The sequence below is a fragment of the Mus musculus genome, chromosome 12, assembly GCF_000001635.26.
Source record: "Mus musculus strain C57BL/6J chromosome 12, GRCm38.p6 C57BL/6J".
Lineage (NCBI taxonomy): Eukaryota > Metazoa > Chordata > Mammalia > Rodentia > Muridae > Mus > Mus musculus.
The window spans coordinates 20,047,415-20,063,979 of record NC_000078.6 but is presented as its reverse complement, the minus strand read 5'-3'; positions in this window follow the sequence as shown (position 1 = coordinate 20,063,979).

The following is a 16,565-nucleotide window of genomic DNA, read 5'->3' as shown; positions in this document are numbered from 1 at the left end:
ATTTTTAACTCTACAGGCAGCAAAACATAAGTAGAATCTTATTAACAAAATCATAACAGCAGATTCCTTGATTAAATTAGGATCTACACGACTAGTTAAATGACAGGAATTACAATGTATAAAAGAAGACTTGTCAAGATTGGTGATCTTAACTCTTAAAATTATTTAACAATAAGCATACAGGTAAGGTACACAAGCTTTTACAGCTATAGGGGAGTTGGCCTGAATGGCCAAAAACAGTCTCTGATGAAATCTTGTCCAATACTTAGTAGCAGTCCTTTTGCCTCACGAGTCAGCTTTTTTAGTTGTCTCCAAGTTGACACCAGGTCTGCTCTCCTTGTTATAGTCCATGGTGGAGATAGGAAGAGTTTCTTTATTTTGCTTGTGAGTGGCTGTTTTCCGATTTGTTTCCTCTGTGCACTCAATACAGCTTTCTGGTCACCACTGTCAGGGCACTCAGGAACTCATAGGTCAGCCTGTCACATGAATCATTCTGGGAGCTAGCACGCTCTTGTAACATTCTGTGGAAAAAACAGAAATATTGCCCCCTTTCCCCCATATTAAGTATCTGAACAGGATCATGCCATGTGCCAATAAGTGGATCCCTTTATCTCATGAGTATGTCTGATTGTAGGGTGCCATAGACACTTAGAGAAATTTTTGACATCTAAATTTTTAAAAGATATAGATTTAAAGTTCCACAGTACTGTTTCCTTGGGAATTATAAAAATCTCAGTAACATGGATAACATTAAATTGTTGATAAAACATCTCAAATGCTTGGCTATAATAGCCAGTTTTAATTGATTTGGAACACCAAGTAAAAAAAATCAACATAGGCAACTATACTTTTAGTTGCAATTTTTATTAGAGCAGTTGTAATTAGAAAGACTAAAAAGGTATCAATAGTCACATGTGCATATTTTATTTTTGTAAAATTAAAAAGTATCTATTTGTAATAATTGATTAAGTATACGTCCTCAAGAATTAATAGCAATGTGTGGAACAGGTAGAAACTGAGGACACTGAGAGCAAATCTTTACAATATGACATGCACATTTATTTATTTATTTATTTTAAATACCAAATTATTATCTCAAGCCATTACTATTTTGATGATGTAAAAAATGAGATTATATGGCCAATTATTTTTGTATAAGATCTATAATTTACCTGGGATAGAAATCTAGCGTGGCATTGCCTTAAGAGGTTTTTACCAGGCAATCTTTAACATTTTTAAAATACCATTCACAGCACATAATTTAATTATTTGTGCTGAAGTAGGCAGAAACTCAAAAGAATAAACATGTGATCCAATTTACATATATTTTTCTTTCCATAGAAAGGTTGTTTTTAAATACAGTAAATGGGATGCATGTATGTATGAATTTACAAAAGCATGTATAATAAGCAATTAGCTTATTTTTAGGATGAATATTAATTTTATTTAAAATGATGGTATGCAATAGGTCAAATATCAATATTCTGTAATAACCAATTGCTGTTTGGAACAAGGAATTTTTAATTTTTGATTAGTACCACAGCAGCCTTATAATAGGATGTTAAAACTTTGAGGTGAAGAAAGATGACTTTTACATTAATTTTTTTTTTGTCAAAGAATAGCTGTGGACACATTTAATAACAATAACTAGAATATGTAGCTAATATTTGATTACCATCAATTACAATTGATACTAATATATTATAGAAGTTTTCTCTACTTTCTGTTAAAGCTTTTTTAGTTCTCTCCAGTTAATTTGAATCTCACTTGATAGTACCTAACAAAGGCTTAGGTTCTCCTGTGGTGAATTTAAGGTGAGGTCTTAGCCAATTAACATCTCCTGGAAGCTTTTTGAAAATAAAATTTTGAAGTAAATTTGTACCAATTTTTTAATATAACTAAAACCCTAGATATTAAAAAGATATTGCCTCTGAATCTTATGAAGCAACAACTATTTTCCAGAACTTTAAACTTCTCTTTAGAGACATTAGTCAATAAAATACTTTCCACTTAGGAAACAATATATACTGAAAGATTTAAACTTTTTTGCTTCTTGTATTGAAGCCTGGACAATGAAAATTTCTTACGTAATATAAGACTATATTAGCCGTACCTAGGGGTAAAAAACCTTTAATGGTCACCAGTTCACTAGAAGTAAACTCTTTATAAATGGAAAAAATAGACTTTTAAATCTATAATAATTTTACATGAAATAGGCAAGTTATTTTGTAATGCCTTTATAAGTTTTATAGCCTGATTGACCTTATATAAATCTTTAATTTAGTCTTTATTATGAACAACACCTGGGTAGATCTGAAAAGAAAAAATGTTGTTTAGCTAAAAGAAATTTCCCCTGAAGGCAGGGAGGGTGAAGTTTCAAGAACTTTTTTAGGCGCAGTCTGTAAAACGCAAGAAACTGCACAAGCTTCTCTGAGGCTGCTTTAAGCTTTGTATTAACCCAAATGTATATATTTTTTAATTTGAGCATCTTGCCCTCCTGCAATGAGGACAGATTCTAAAGGAGCAATTTAACTGTTTGTCCATGCCTCTGATTTTGGACAATCTTTTTTAAGATGACTTATACCTTAAACATTTTCTTTTATGACCTTTTATGGTCCTGTAATGCTGCAACCATAGTCAAATTGATTGTGTGAGGGTCTAATTTCTGTACAAAGATGAATATATCTAGTTAATTCTGTTTTGCTTTGTATGGCTGAATGGCCCAAGTGAGCAGCATTAGCTCTCTTATAAGTTGATTATTCTAGTAATAATCTTAATTATGGGTGAGTTAAAAGTCTTAAGCTTTTGATTAAACTGCAAACTGCAGTCAATGGGACACTGGCAATTTTAATCAGAATTTTTAAGTTTTTGTTGCAATATTAGAACATATCTATAACTTTTGGTAAGTAAGACCCAATTTTAAACAATTTATTCTCCTTAAAATCAATACTAAAAACATCACTATCACGTTACAAAATTTGGCTGTTAATTCATTAATGTATGACAGTTTAAATTTTAATGTTTCATTAAAGAGACATTGTTTTAAAATCTTATCTTTATAAGTCTATCTTTTAGGATAAGAATTACATAAAATGTTATCTCAATTTAGAAGTATCTTTAGAGGACTAGTTCTCTGGGCTGATTTATGTCAGGTGCTTTTATTTGAAAATGACTCTATCTCTGAGTTACTACTTTTAAGTTAACTTTGTAACCAGTGTTACATCTTTTTAATTATTCCCAAATAACTTATAAACCAATTTTCTATGACCAAGACATGTTAGATCATATTTATACCTTTAAGACCAATCAAAGACCAAATGAAGTGGTTACATGAATCTTATAAATTTAGATCAATTAAAGAGTTTTACCTTTTATAGCTATACTTGTAAGATAAAAAAGCAATTTGTTATTTGCTAAACACAGTGATCACAAACTTGTAGAGAAAGTTTTAGGAAAAATCAACTATCAGCTTATTTGCCTTAGAACTAAGAGGTTGCAGATTCCTTCTCTTTAAAAACAGTTTCTAGTAGGGCCTCTCTTGCTGTGCTTGATTTATGGCTAAAGTGAAGGCTCTTTCTCAGCCTCTTTTGTGCAAACTGAGAGTGAATCAGCAGGTAAAGTTTTGACCATTATTTTTGTTTTATTTTTTCAACATGAAACATAAAACAGTCATTCAGACAACGACACAATCATTCAGACAATGAAACGACATACATGAATTGACATGATTGGTGCACCGAACATTAGACAATACATAAAGGGGGTAGAGAATTTCTCCTGTAGGGGCCAGAGAGAATGAAACAGGGCGTCCCCCGATTTCTCTCTGTCTCTGGGAGAATTCTAAAATCCATTTTCTTTTATCCCTTTCTTTTCCTTTCCTGCTTGTAAGAGACAGGTTGTCAAATCAAGATTAAAATCCAAAATTTTTTAACAGTTTCTGGCAAGCATCTAAACTTCTAATTTATTTAATCTGAGGGCAAATTTTTAAGAAAACAACCTCTATACACTAAATGTCTCAAATAGCCTAAAAGTTTACCATGCTGAATCTTTTTGAAGCCATCATCAGTCCACACTTAGTCATATATTTTATAGTCACCTGCAAAAACGCTATTTTCTGCAACCAACAAAAATACCATTTATGGAATGAATTATATATGTTTTAGGAGATGTCTTAACTTTCAATAAAGCCTTTTCTACGAATTTTTTGTACAATGTAGGATTGGGAAATTGTAAATAAGATAACAGTAAGAAGTGACCTATATTTTGACTTTTATGAAGTCTCTTTTTATACTTTGACCATAATTTAACCACAACTCTTAATTTAGCCTAAAGTATCAGAATCCACAACTTGAAGTTTTTCTTATAACTGGAGCTGTGTCCTATAATGAGCTCCACAGTTTCTGAACGGGGCTAAGAGACTGCCCCTTTAGTTTTTCGCCTTACCTGCTTCTTAGTGAGCAGAGTCCCATCCTTATGGGACTTTGATCTGCAATCATTCCCCCAACGTTTCCACCGCAGCCTGGACAGAGACCTGGAGAAAGGCCCTTCTTGTTTCCCCCAGGGATTTTTACAATCCTTACTCAGGTGCCCCGGTTTTTCACAACCGAAACATGCAGTTCTATAGTTCTTTGTCTTTCTAGCTTCTCTAGTGAGCTGAGTCCCATCCTTATGGGACTTTGATTTACATTCACTTCTCCAGTGCTTGTCACAACACTGGGAGGGACCCAAAGGAATGCTCTTCTTGTCTCCTGAGAGATTTTTACAATCTTTTCTCAGGTGCCCCGGTTTCTTGCAACCGAAACATGTAATTCCACACGTAGCGCCGAATTTCTTCCCTTTCCTTGCTGTGGCGTAAGCTAATTCCTGCATTACAGCCAGTGAGGCATCTACACATGCTTTAATATTCCCTTTTGATTTTGACTGCCCCATGATAAAAACTTACTCGTTTCTTAACTGATATACGTATCAGCCCGTCTGCAGCGCGGTTGACGAGGTCCTATCTTTGCCTGAGAAAATAAAGAATAGAAAGAAAAAAAAGAAAGAAAAGAAAAGACTAATCTACTCTGGTGTCCCTGTTCGAAGGCGCCATCTGCCACAGGTCCTCTGGTCCCCTGTGCCTGCGTAAGAAAGGGTCTCTAGAGTAGATGGGCAGAGATAAGATGTAGTGACAGACAGTCGAACACGGAGAATGGTGTTGGATCTGAATGTATTGTACTGGTTGAGCTTCAGACTTATATAACAACGAATTATCAGAGGATACAAATCACAAAAAGACAAGATACACTGAAATTCACCAGTTACAGCAGAAAGGAATTTACAGGGACTAATTAAATGTTTACATTAGGGATAACAAGCCCTGCCTAGGATCAGCCTAATGCCAGGCAAGAAATTCACACTTTAAGGTTAAAAGCATCAGGGGGTTGTTAACTCTTGACAGGCCTTAAGAGTAATGTGCTATCACAGAGCTCTAAATTCTTAGGTCTAGTAAAACTTATCTTGTCTGGAGAGTTCCCCCTTATCAGGGTAGTATATCAACTTATACTTGACATAGAATGTAGCCTGTAGTAAAAGATTTCTATCTCAGTGAGACTTTTAGTCTCTATCTACAGATAGCTGAGTAAATGACAGATGTTTATATTGTTTTATGATGGGGCTAATTAGTTACTGAATGGGTTAAGCTCCTTGCTGCTATCTGGAATCTAAGAACACTGGAAAAAGGCTTTAGCTATGTTAGAATACAATCTTAAAAGGCATTTACTATAAGGTAATACTATATAGAGTGCACGTGAATCTATACACTAGATTAATGTGGTGGAAATTTGAATATAATGGGTTAGGGAAAGAGATGCCATAACTCTGGGAGGAAAATTTCCCTGGACTCTTATCCTCGTGAAACAGCTTCCAGGCTTTTCGCCTGACAAACCGATCCAAACTGGAGAGTTGGCTTTCGCCAGAATATCCAGGAGGAGAGTCCTAGAAATTCATTTCTCATGAGCAGCTTTTTGGCATTTCTGCCTCACAAGCTGACTCCACCAGAGTATCCTGACATGGTAGAAATACTACATGGTGGTATGTCACTGTGCATCTCTTCCCAGTTCCATAGTCTGGCAGCTTGAAATTGCTTCATAGGAGTATTTACACCAGAGAAATGGGCAGCCGCTGATCATGACTGGACTTCTTGCTTAACTGATTGTCTAAGCCAAACAAGGCAGCAGAGTGTTGTGACTTTGTTGAGGATTATATTCACAGGCAGGCACACCTGAGCCACCGCATCGTGAGTAGCAAAGATGTTTGTGGAAAAACGCTGACAATCCTCTCTGTTATAGCAAGGAGGCCACAGGTATCATGGGCAGATAAAGTTACACCAGACATCTTTACCAGCCTTGCTTGCTCATTAACATAAACAAATGCCAACTGACATTGATGTCAGAAAGAGACTCATCTGTCAATGACAGCAGCTACTTCTTTGCTGACTGAGTTGGATAATAAGCATTTCTTCTACATCTTAATTTGTCCAGGCATGGTTAAACTGCAGACTGGGTATTGATGTAAGTACTTGGCAAAAATCAATGGAAGCATGTATGAGAATCAATTAGCTACATGGGCTTCACTATAGTGTAGCAGATATCTCTGAATGCTTTGCAGGCTGTGTGCTGTCCAGTCTGTAAGTCAGCAAACATAAGATAAGTGTATTTATGTATATACACACACATCTATTTTCAGAGTCTAGGCTTTCAGTATTTACCAGCCCACTTTGAATAAAATTCTATCTTTCCTGACAACAGGCAGAGCAGTGGCCCTCCCAACTCTGATTCATGCTCCTGGAATTAAATACACATAGGATTAAAGCCCTGATATGCTGAAATGCAAGCAAAGGCAACTAGTGTTATAAATATTATTTGTCTTTCAGCAATTAAGGGAATGCCATTTGTTGTTTTCAAGCACTTAGAAAAATACAAACAAGTGCCAGCAGAGGGCAGGGTTTGTTTTCATGGGAAAGCAAAACAAAACAAAACAAAACAAAAAATAAGAGTTTAATTAGCACTCCATATGCAGATAGCTTTTGCTAAAGCTTTTAAAGAGTACTTGCATACTTTATTTCTTTCTTAGATCACAGCACTCTCTTCATAGCTGGGTGTGGTGGTGCATGCCTGTGATCCCAGCACCTGTGAGGCTGAGTGGGAAGCTAAGGAATTTGAAGCTACAAATTCCGGGCAGCAGAGCTGATTAGAAGCCAGACATAGTAAGATCCTATTTCTAGAAAACAAAACAAAACAAACAAACAGACAAAATATCTCTCTTCCTTTAGCCTGTGGATGCATTCATAGGTTTCTCTCCCTCTCCTTTAGATGGGGCAGTCATTTCTCCAGTGTTTTCCTATTGTCTATGAAATAAAAGTGAACCTCTTGATTCTACACTAGCCCTTCCCCCAACCCTTCTCCCAGCTACCCTCTGACCTCTAAGCACCTCCAAACCCTGCCTGCATGTGGAGGGGCCTTCCACTAAGAATAACTTTGACAGGTTCTGTGGGACTCAGACATGAATGACTGGGAAACTTTTTTATTGTGCATTTCATAACATGCGCATAGTATATAATATGCTGCATAGCCTTCTAATAGGAACAGATGACCATAGCTGAGTGATTTTTCTCATCAGCCAGGAAAACACTTCCTTAGTCAATGTTCTCCAGGCCCTTAGGACTGAACTTGAGCATCTCTGTTTCCTTGCCCCTGTTGGTGAAATTGTGGATGTATGCAGTGGACACACCAGGGATAATCAAGCACACCCACTTTATGGGGAGGCCAGGGAGAATCTAGAACCACAACTCCACACCATTACTCACACACCAACCCATCACTGAATCCTCAGAGGTGACCCGGCTTTACCTCTCTTCCTATGAGAAACTTACTTACTTTTACTTTCTTTCCTTGCTTCCTTCCTTCCTTCCTTCCTTCCTTCCTTCCTTTCTTCCTTTCTTCCTTTCTTCCTTTCTTTCGTTTTTATTTTTTGAGACAGTGTTTCTCTGTATAGCCCTGGCTGTCCTGGAACTCACTTTGTAGACCAGGCTGGCCTCAAACACAGAAATCTGCCTGCCTCTGCCTCCCGAGTGCTGGGATTAAAGGCATGTGCCACCATGCCCGGTTTGAGAAACTTTCTTGACCACACCATTCATTCACCTGTAGAGAGTTGAGAAGTTGCAACACTCACCCAAGAGCCCCACACTAGAGCATCTGCAGTACACTAGACCTGCTCAGCAGAGAGTGTCAGCCACATCCTTGAGATTTCAAGCTGCCCATCCCAGCAGCTCACAGTGCCCCTCTGTGTTTCCCCACTGAGAGCAGCTCTGCTCCTCATTGGCTTCCTCTAGGACAGGCTAGCTATCTTTTGACCCTGGAACATTGTTGTGAGCTTCCTCATCTTCACACACCTTCATACCCTTGCACCAAATCCTTGGCCTGGAACACTTTCTTTTTCTTGACTGCTTGGGAAGTGTCTTGGTCATCTTTCAGAATCAACCCCAAACCTGAGCCTGAGGGTCCAGCTCTTTTCAATTCTTTCTCAGCCTGTCTGGGCAAAATTGGTGGTCTTGGCTACTCTCCTTCCTTGAAGCATTAGACAGAGAATCTGTGAGGCAGCAGAAAAGAAACAGAGCAGAGCACAGCACTAAGGTCTTGGTGCATGGGGGCAGCGGGGAGGGACATCGTCTTGGAGACTGGGAAGAGGAAAGGGATGAGAAACTGTCGGAGGGTAGACCAGGAGGGGGATAATGACTGGACTGTGGAAAAAAGAACTATTATTAATAAGAATAATACTAATAGATCTTGGTGCACAGTGAGATGCCTACCACCCATTTCTCTGCCTGTCTCCATCCTCACTGATATGTGAAGTGATTGGTTTTTGGCCAAATATTGAGTCAGACAAGGTGAGAGCACTCATTTCACTGAACTTACAATGCATCTCAACCCCAATCTGTTCTAGAAGCTTCCATTATAGAACGATTTGCACTTATCACTAAAGCATCTGCTTCCTAATATTTATTTATTTATTTATTTATTTATTTATTTATTTATTTATTTATTTATTACATGTAAGTACACTGTAGTTGTCTTCAGACACTCCAGAAGAGACTATCAGGTTTTGTTACCGATGGTTGTGAGCCACCATGTGGATGCTGGGATTTGAACTCAGGACCTTTGGAAGAGCAGTCGGCACTCTGAACCACTGAGCCAGCTCACCAGCTCCAGAATATGCTGCTTGATGCTCACCTCTTGCACTCAGCTTCTGGGAAGCTCTAAAATGGGGCAGACACAGAGTAGGACCTCCATAAATTTCATTAGTCTTTTTGAGACTGGGTCTTTCTATGGATTCCCTAACCACTACTAGAAAACTAATTGCATGGCACCACTTAGCTTTTGGAAGGCAGAATGCGAGGTGACATGAAATCCTTACTGAGAAAGCCATTGGTCTGCCATCTGCCAAGACAGAATGGGGTCTTCACCCATGATAGGTTAGGCAAGCTACTCAAGTAGTCTGGGAAACTTATTTACAGAGGAATGTACATACTGGTTGGGAGGGTGGCGATTGGACCACCTTGCACTTCCCGACACTGCCCCCAATCAGACACAGTAACTTTCAAGCCTCCTCCTCCTCCATGTTGGAAGCCTAAGGCTCATGATGACAGCCATGAACACAGTTCCATATGAATAAAGGAACTCCTGCCTCAATCTGTGGTGTGCCAACTGTGGTCTGGAGAGCAGCAGCTATCTGGGAGCCTGGTAGAAATGCAGAACTCACTCCTACCAAGACTTAGGGAGATGATGAGCTAACTCGTTTGCACTTAACCTTTGAGAGATGTTTTTCTAGCTTACATAGGGATACACCAAAAACAAGGACTTTGTTTTCTCATCTTGTCAGAAGGCTACAATTTCAAAGCATGTGAACTCTATTGTACTATTGGGATTTAATCTTAGAAAAATCAGAGATTTGGGTCTCTATCATATGAATGTGTCATTTTGAATTTGTGTGTATATGTTTGTTTAGGCTCATGTGCCCCCCAGGTTATCCTCTAAATTGATACATAGCTAAGGATAACCTTGAACTCCTGAGCCTCCTGCCTCTACCTCTCATACGTGGGAATACACTCTATGCACAGTTTATTTTGTTCTGGGGTCAGGGTGGGGGCAGGGGTGGGTGGAGTTACAACTCAGAGTTTTGTGCATGCTGGAGAAGGACCCTGTCACTGAGCTACATCTACAGTCCTCCTGTGAGTCCTTTTGAGAGAAACAAAATAAGGTGACATAATAATAACTGGGGCAGGGGCAGGACATCAACAGTGGCAGTCAGAAAAGGCTTCCTAGAGGAAGCAACTTTTGAGCTAAGTCTGAGATGAAGAGAAGAAACAGCTGAGCCTAAGGGGCTGGGGAGAGTCCTCCAAAGGAATGTAGAGAGCCAAGGCCCTGAGGTGGGAACTTGTTAGCTGTGAGAAAGAAGGCCTTACCTGGGTTAGAGTCCTGCCCTCAAAGGAAAAGAGAGCCTATCCGTCCTGCGGGATTCAGTTATTCGTAGTTGCGAGGGGGACCGCAAACCTGGAAGGAGATGAGAGGAAGGGAAAGAAAGCAGGAGACCAAGCAAATTTGTCCAGGTCTCGTTTATTATGCTGAGGTGCCTTCTTTTTAAAGCATACATCTTGGGGAGTAGGGGAGGGGCCGAGGGGGGATTTTACAAAGATCAAAGAAGCGGGCATCTGCTGACATGGGGGGCGAGGTCAGGCACCAGGCAGCGGGCACTCTGCATCTTATCTTCGGAACATAGATCCTCCTTGACAGCCTTGGGAGTCAGGCTGGCTCAGGCTTAACTCCTGTCCTTGGATGGCATGGGAGTTCAGGAAGAGATAGGGAAGAGGGGACTATAATTCAGCTTTTACAGCCTCAGGTGCCAGGAAGGGAATAGGGAGGAGGGGGTGATAACCAGCTCCTAGCAAAGGCCATTTCGCCTAAGGAGATTGTGAAGGGCTCACTTTCTCACAGGATGGTCTCTGACAAAAGCCAGTGCTGCAGACATTGGCAGGCACTGACTGCACAGGGACCTAGAACCTTCTAGAGTGTGGTTTTTCATGTCTGCAACTAACATAACTGTCCTTTCACTTTAAAAACAAAGAAGACTTGACTCTGGGAAGATGGCTCAGCAGGTAAAGTGGACACTGCTCCAGCATGGGGACCCCTAACACTCGGGTACAAACTAGGTGTGGCAGCTTTTCATCCCATTGTTGATAGACAGAAGCAGGAGAATCCCAGGGACACACTGCTCAGCACTGTAGCCAATTGGTGAGCGTCAGGTTGAGCAAGAGACCCTGTCTAAGCTTAACAAGACAAGAGGGCAGGGGAGCAATGAAAGGGGATATCCAACAATCCAATGTTAACAGTACTCCAGAAACTCACACACATGCATACACCACACACTACACTCACACACACACACACACACATTAATATTCCTTTGGCTGCTTGTAGAGAAATGATTTCATGGGTTATGGGTGGAGCCAAAATAGATGGTAAAGCACTTATTAGTGATAGAAAGTCAGATTACATCCACCTGTTAAATTAATTACCTTATGTTATTTGTACAAAATGACAGGATTCATTATCAAATTATACATGGGTGTGCTTTGGCAGCACACATCAAGGAAGTAAAGGTAGGAGCCACAGTGGGCTCCAAATAAAGGGGGCTCCTCCCAGTGCTGGCCTTGCTGCCTGCTGCTAAGCTCGCAAACGATGGAGGTGGGCATTGTGATGAGCTACAGGCCACAGAATGCAAGAATTAGAAGCTTTTGTTGAATTCTGGGTTTTAAGAGCCTATCAGAGCTCTGGAAGAGTCCCTCCTGACCAAGCACAAACTTTTCATTGGACTCTTAATTCTCATCATGTGTCTCCTCCAAGACCAATATGGGATTTCCTAAAAGCTTTGCTGAAAAATAGCTGGCACAGTCAACTGCATGTTAATCACTGACTAATTAATTAATCACTAATTAATTACTCACTAATTAAGAAAATGCCCTACAAACTTGCCTACAGTTTATATAAAGTATATTATTTGGATAGTTAGTGTCTTAGTCAGGGTTTCTATTCCTGCACAAACATCATGACCAAGAAACAAGTTGGGGAGGAAAGGGTTTATTCAGCTTACACTTCCATACTGCTGTTCATCACCAAGGAAGCCAGGACTGGAACTCAAGCAGGTCAGGAAGCAGGAGCTGATGCAGAGGCCATGGAGGGATGTTCTTTACTGGCTTGCCTCCCCTGGCTTGCTCAGCCTGCTCTCTTATAGAACCCAAGACTACCAGCCCAGAGATGGTCCCACCCACAAGGGGCCTTTCCCCCTTGATCGCTAATTGAGAAAATGCCTTACAGTTGGATCTCATGGAGGCATTTCCTCAACTGAAGCTCCTTTCTCTATAACTCCAGCTGTGTCAAGTTGACACAAAACTATCCAGTACAATTGACCCCTTGTCAACTTGACACACAAAAACATCACTAGTAAGCCTCAACCCTTACAATCTTATTCATCCCCAAGATCTAAATAACTTTAAAAGTCCCACAGTCTTTACATATTCTTAAAATTTCAATCTCTTTAAAATATCCATCTCTTTTAAAATCCAAAGTCTTTTTACAATTAAAAGTCTCTTAACTGTGGGCTCCACTAAAACAGTTTCTTCCTTCAAGAGGGAAAATATCAGGGCACAGTCACAATCAAAAGCAAAAGTCAATCTCCAGCCGTCCAATGTCTGGGATCCAACTCACGATCTTCTGGGCTCCTCCAAGGGCTTGGGTCACTTCTCCAGCCATGCCCTTTGTAGCACACACGTCATCCTCTAGGCTCCAGATGCCTGTACTCCACTGCTGCTACTGCTCTTGGTGGTCATCTCATGGTACTGGCATCTCCAAAACACTGCATGACCCCTTCAGTCCTGGGCCATCAATTGCAACTGAGGCTGCACTTTCACCAATGGCCTTCCATGGCCTCTCACAGTGCCAAGTCTCAGCTGCTCTGCTCAACTCCTTCATGCCTTCAAAACCAGTACCACCTGGGTGACCCTTACACATTACCAAGTCCAGCCACAGCACAATGTACAACTTTGGCTATATCTGGAACACAGCCACTGTGCTCTCAGAAAACACTTCCCAGAAGATGTCACCTCAATGATGCTGGTCTCTTCTTAATCACCGCTAATTTCTTAGCTCCAGCTAACCAGCATCAATAGTCCCAGTAATGCAAAGTTTTTGCTTTAGTAATTCTGGTATCTTGTTAATCACAGCTGATTCTTCAGCTCCAGCTAACGAGAACTACAGAATCTTCACAATCAAAACAGGAATGGCCCTGAAAAGAGTCTTTAATTTTCCCTCTGAAATTTCACAAACCAGACCTCCATCTTCTGCAGTGTTCTCAACATTATCTTCCAAGCTCCTACACAACATCCGACAGAGCTCTTAACAACGGATGGATCTTCAAGCCCAAAGTTCTAAAGTGCTTCCACAGTCCTCCCCAAAACATGGTAAGGTTGTCACAGGAATACCCCACTCCACTGGTACCAATTTGTCTTAGTCAGGGTTTCTATTCCTGCACAAACATCATGACCAAGAAACAAGTTGGGGAGGAAAGGGTTTATTCGGCTTACACTTCCATACTGCTGTTCATCACCAAGGAAGCCAGGACTGGAACTCAAGCAGGTCAGGAAGCAGGAGCTGATGCAGAGGCCATGGAGGGATGTTCTTTACTGGCTTGCCTCCCCTGGCTTGCTCAGCCTGCTCTCTTATAGAACCCAAGACTACCAGCCCAGAGATGGTCCCACCCACAAGGGGCCTTTCCCCCTTGATCGCTAATTGAGAAAATGCCTTACAGTTGGATCTCATGGAGGCATTTCCTCAACTGAAGCTCCTTTCTCTATAACTCCAGCTGTGTCAAGTTGACACAAAACTATCCAGTACAGTTAGAGAATACATATCTGGAGATATACATATACACAGATATGAATATGTGTGTATATCCATCTGCAAATATTATCACAATCAAAATCATAAATCAAATGGATTGGGGTATAGCCTAAAAAAATTTAAGAATGATTGAAAATTCAAATTAAAGCTCAGTGGAAAGAGTAGACTATTTAGCATGCAACAAACCCTGTGTCTTAGTTAGGGTTCCTGTTGCTGAGACAAAACACCATGACCAAAGCCGGTGATGGTACACACCTTTCATCCAGCACATGGGAGGCAGAGGCAGGCAGATTTCTGAGTTTGAGCTCAGCTTTGTTTACAGAGGGAGTTATGGGGCTGCTGGGTCTACATGAAGAAACTGGTCTCTGTCTCCAAAAACGAATAAAACAACCCCAAACAAACCAAAGAACAAAAGCAAATTGGGAAGGAAAGGAAAGGGTTAATTCCATCTTTTGCTTCCACGTGTCACGGTTCCTTATTAAAGGAAGTAGGGGCAGGAACTCAGGGCAGGTACTGAAGCAGAGGCCAGTGAGAAGGGCTACTTACTGGCTTGTTCCTCATGAGTTGCTCGGCCTGCTTATACATTCCAGGACCACCTGCCCAGAGGTGCCCAAATGGGTAGGGCCTAACCCTAATAGTCACTAATTAAGAAAATGCCCTACAGTCTTGCCTACAGGTCAGTTTTGTGGAGGCATTTCTTAAAAATTATGGTTCACTCTTCCAGCTTGCGTCAAGTTCATATATGAAAAGAGATAGATGAATAAATAAATACATTTACCCAGGAAACACTTGTTTCATCCCCAATACCACAAAATAGGAAAGTAGATAATGGTTGACAAATATAGATTATAGATGATAGTGGTGAATAATAGAAGACAGTTTACCAGATAGATAGATTGATAGATAAATTATAGATAGATAGATAGATAGATAGATAGATAGATAGATAGATAGAGAAGATGATAGAAAATAATGATTCAGGTGATAGGTAAAAGATAATAGAAGAGAGATGGATGACAGATATGATACTATCTATAGATGATAGGGAATAATAAGGTACATGACTGGCAGATGATGAGATAAGAAAAGAGAAGACAGAGCTAGGTAGATAACAAAGACAATAGATAAATAAAGTAGCCGAGCATGATAGCCTGATTCTTTAACCACAGTACTCAGGGGCCAGATCAATAGGATGTTTGTGAGTTCAAAGCCAGCCTGATCTAAATACTGAGTGCTAGGGTAGGTAGGGCTATTCAGAGAAAGCTTGTCTTGAAAAACTAAAACTAAAACAAAACCAAAATGCAGATGAAATAGATGACAGGTCTAGATCATAGAAGAAGATATCACAGAGATTGATTGTCATACAGGAGATCTGTAGTTAATAGAGACCAATACTAGAAGATAAGATTAGCTGGATAAGTAGATGAAGATAGAACAAATATAAGGGAAGGTCTGGTAAGGGAGCATGGGAATTGTTAGACCACAGAATGAGAGGACAGCCTAGTTGGAACTGGGCAAGCATTCCACATTTCTCCTTTCATAAGGACAGCAGTCATATTAGTTACTTTCTATTGCTGAGACCCCCCCCCCCCATTACCAGGAGTTGAGAGCTCATGTCTATCTTTTTTCTTCTTTTTTCCACAATAGTTTTCTTTCTTTTTGTTTTTAAAGAAAATATTCGTTTTCATTGTAGTGCAATGGTATTTCACCTGCATGAATGTCTGTGTTAGGATGTCTGATCTCCTCGATCTAGAGTTACAGACAGTTGTAAACTGCCATGTAGGTGCTCACTTCAGGATTCATTCCATCAACAGCAGCCCCACGTTATTTCAGAAGTATTATCCTAGGATGGGCTATAAACTCCAACACACAGAATAGTCCAGCAAAACCTCCCCTCTCCACCTGTTCAGAATGCTGTGTCTATTCTCATGGCCAGCCTAGGCCTCTCCACTCCTGGGTTGCCATAGGTACAGTCCTCAGCATCTTTTCTCACTTACTGGGGCTATGGTTGCAATGACCATGGTCCAAGCCATGATCATGTCTTTGGATGTGATCCCGTGCCAGAGCTGCCATGCTGCTGAATTAAAATTCCTCTCCACATGTGTGCTAGGCTTTGAACTCAAGTCATGCTTGCCCAATAAGTACACTTGCCCTGACCACATTTTCCAAATCTAGATTCTGGGAGGCCTTACTTAGACCTTTAAAATTCGTCTTCAGGAGAGGAGCTCAGGTAGCTTGTATGCTTAATAGGTTTTCCAGGATTTTCCATCAAACAAAATTCAGAAGCTTTATGTGGCAGTTAGGTGGAGAAGCTCAAAGCCAGAGTGTTGGGAATTTCTTTATGAGTGTAGGCAGGCATGGGGTCATTCTTGGAGGTAAGTGAGCAGTGAGCCCATTCCAAAGCCCACAATCCAGCAAACCTCTGAGGATCCATCTACAAAATAATGACTGGAGAATAAACATGGCCAAAAGGTAGGGAAAAACACTTGCCACAGAGCCTGGTGACCTAAGTTCAGTTCTCAGAACCAACATGGTAGAAGAGAGAACCAAGTCCTGCAGAGTGCCCTCTGATTTCCA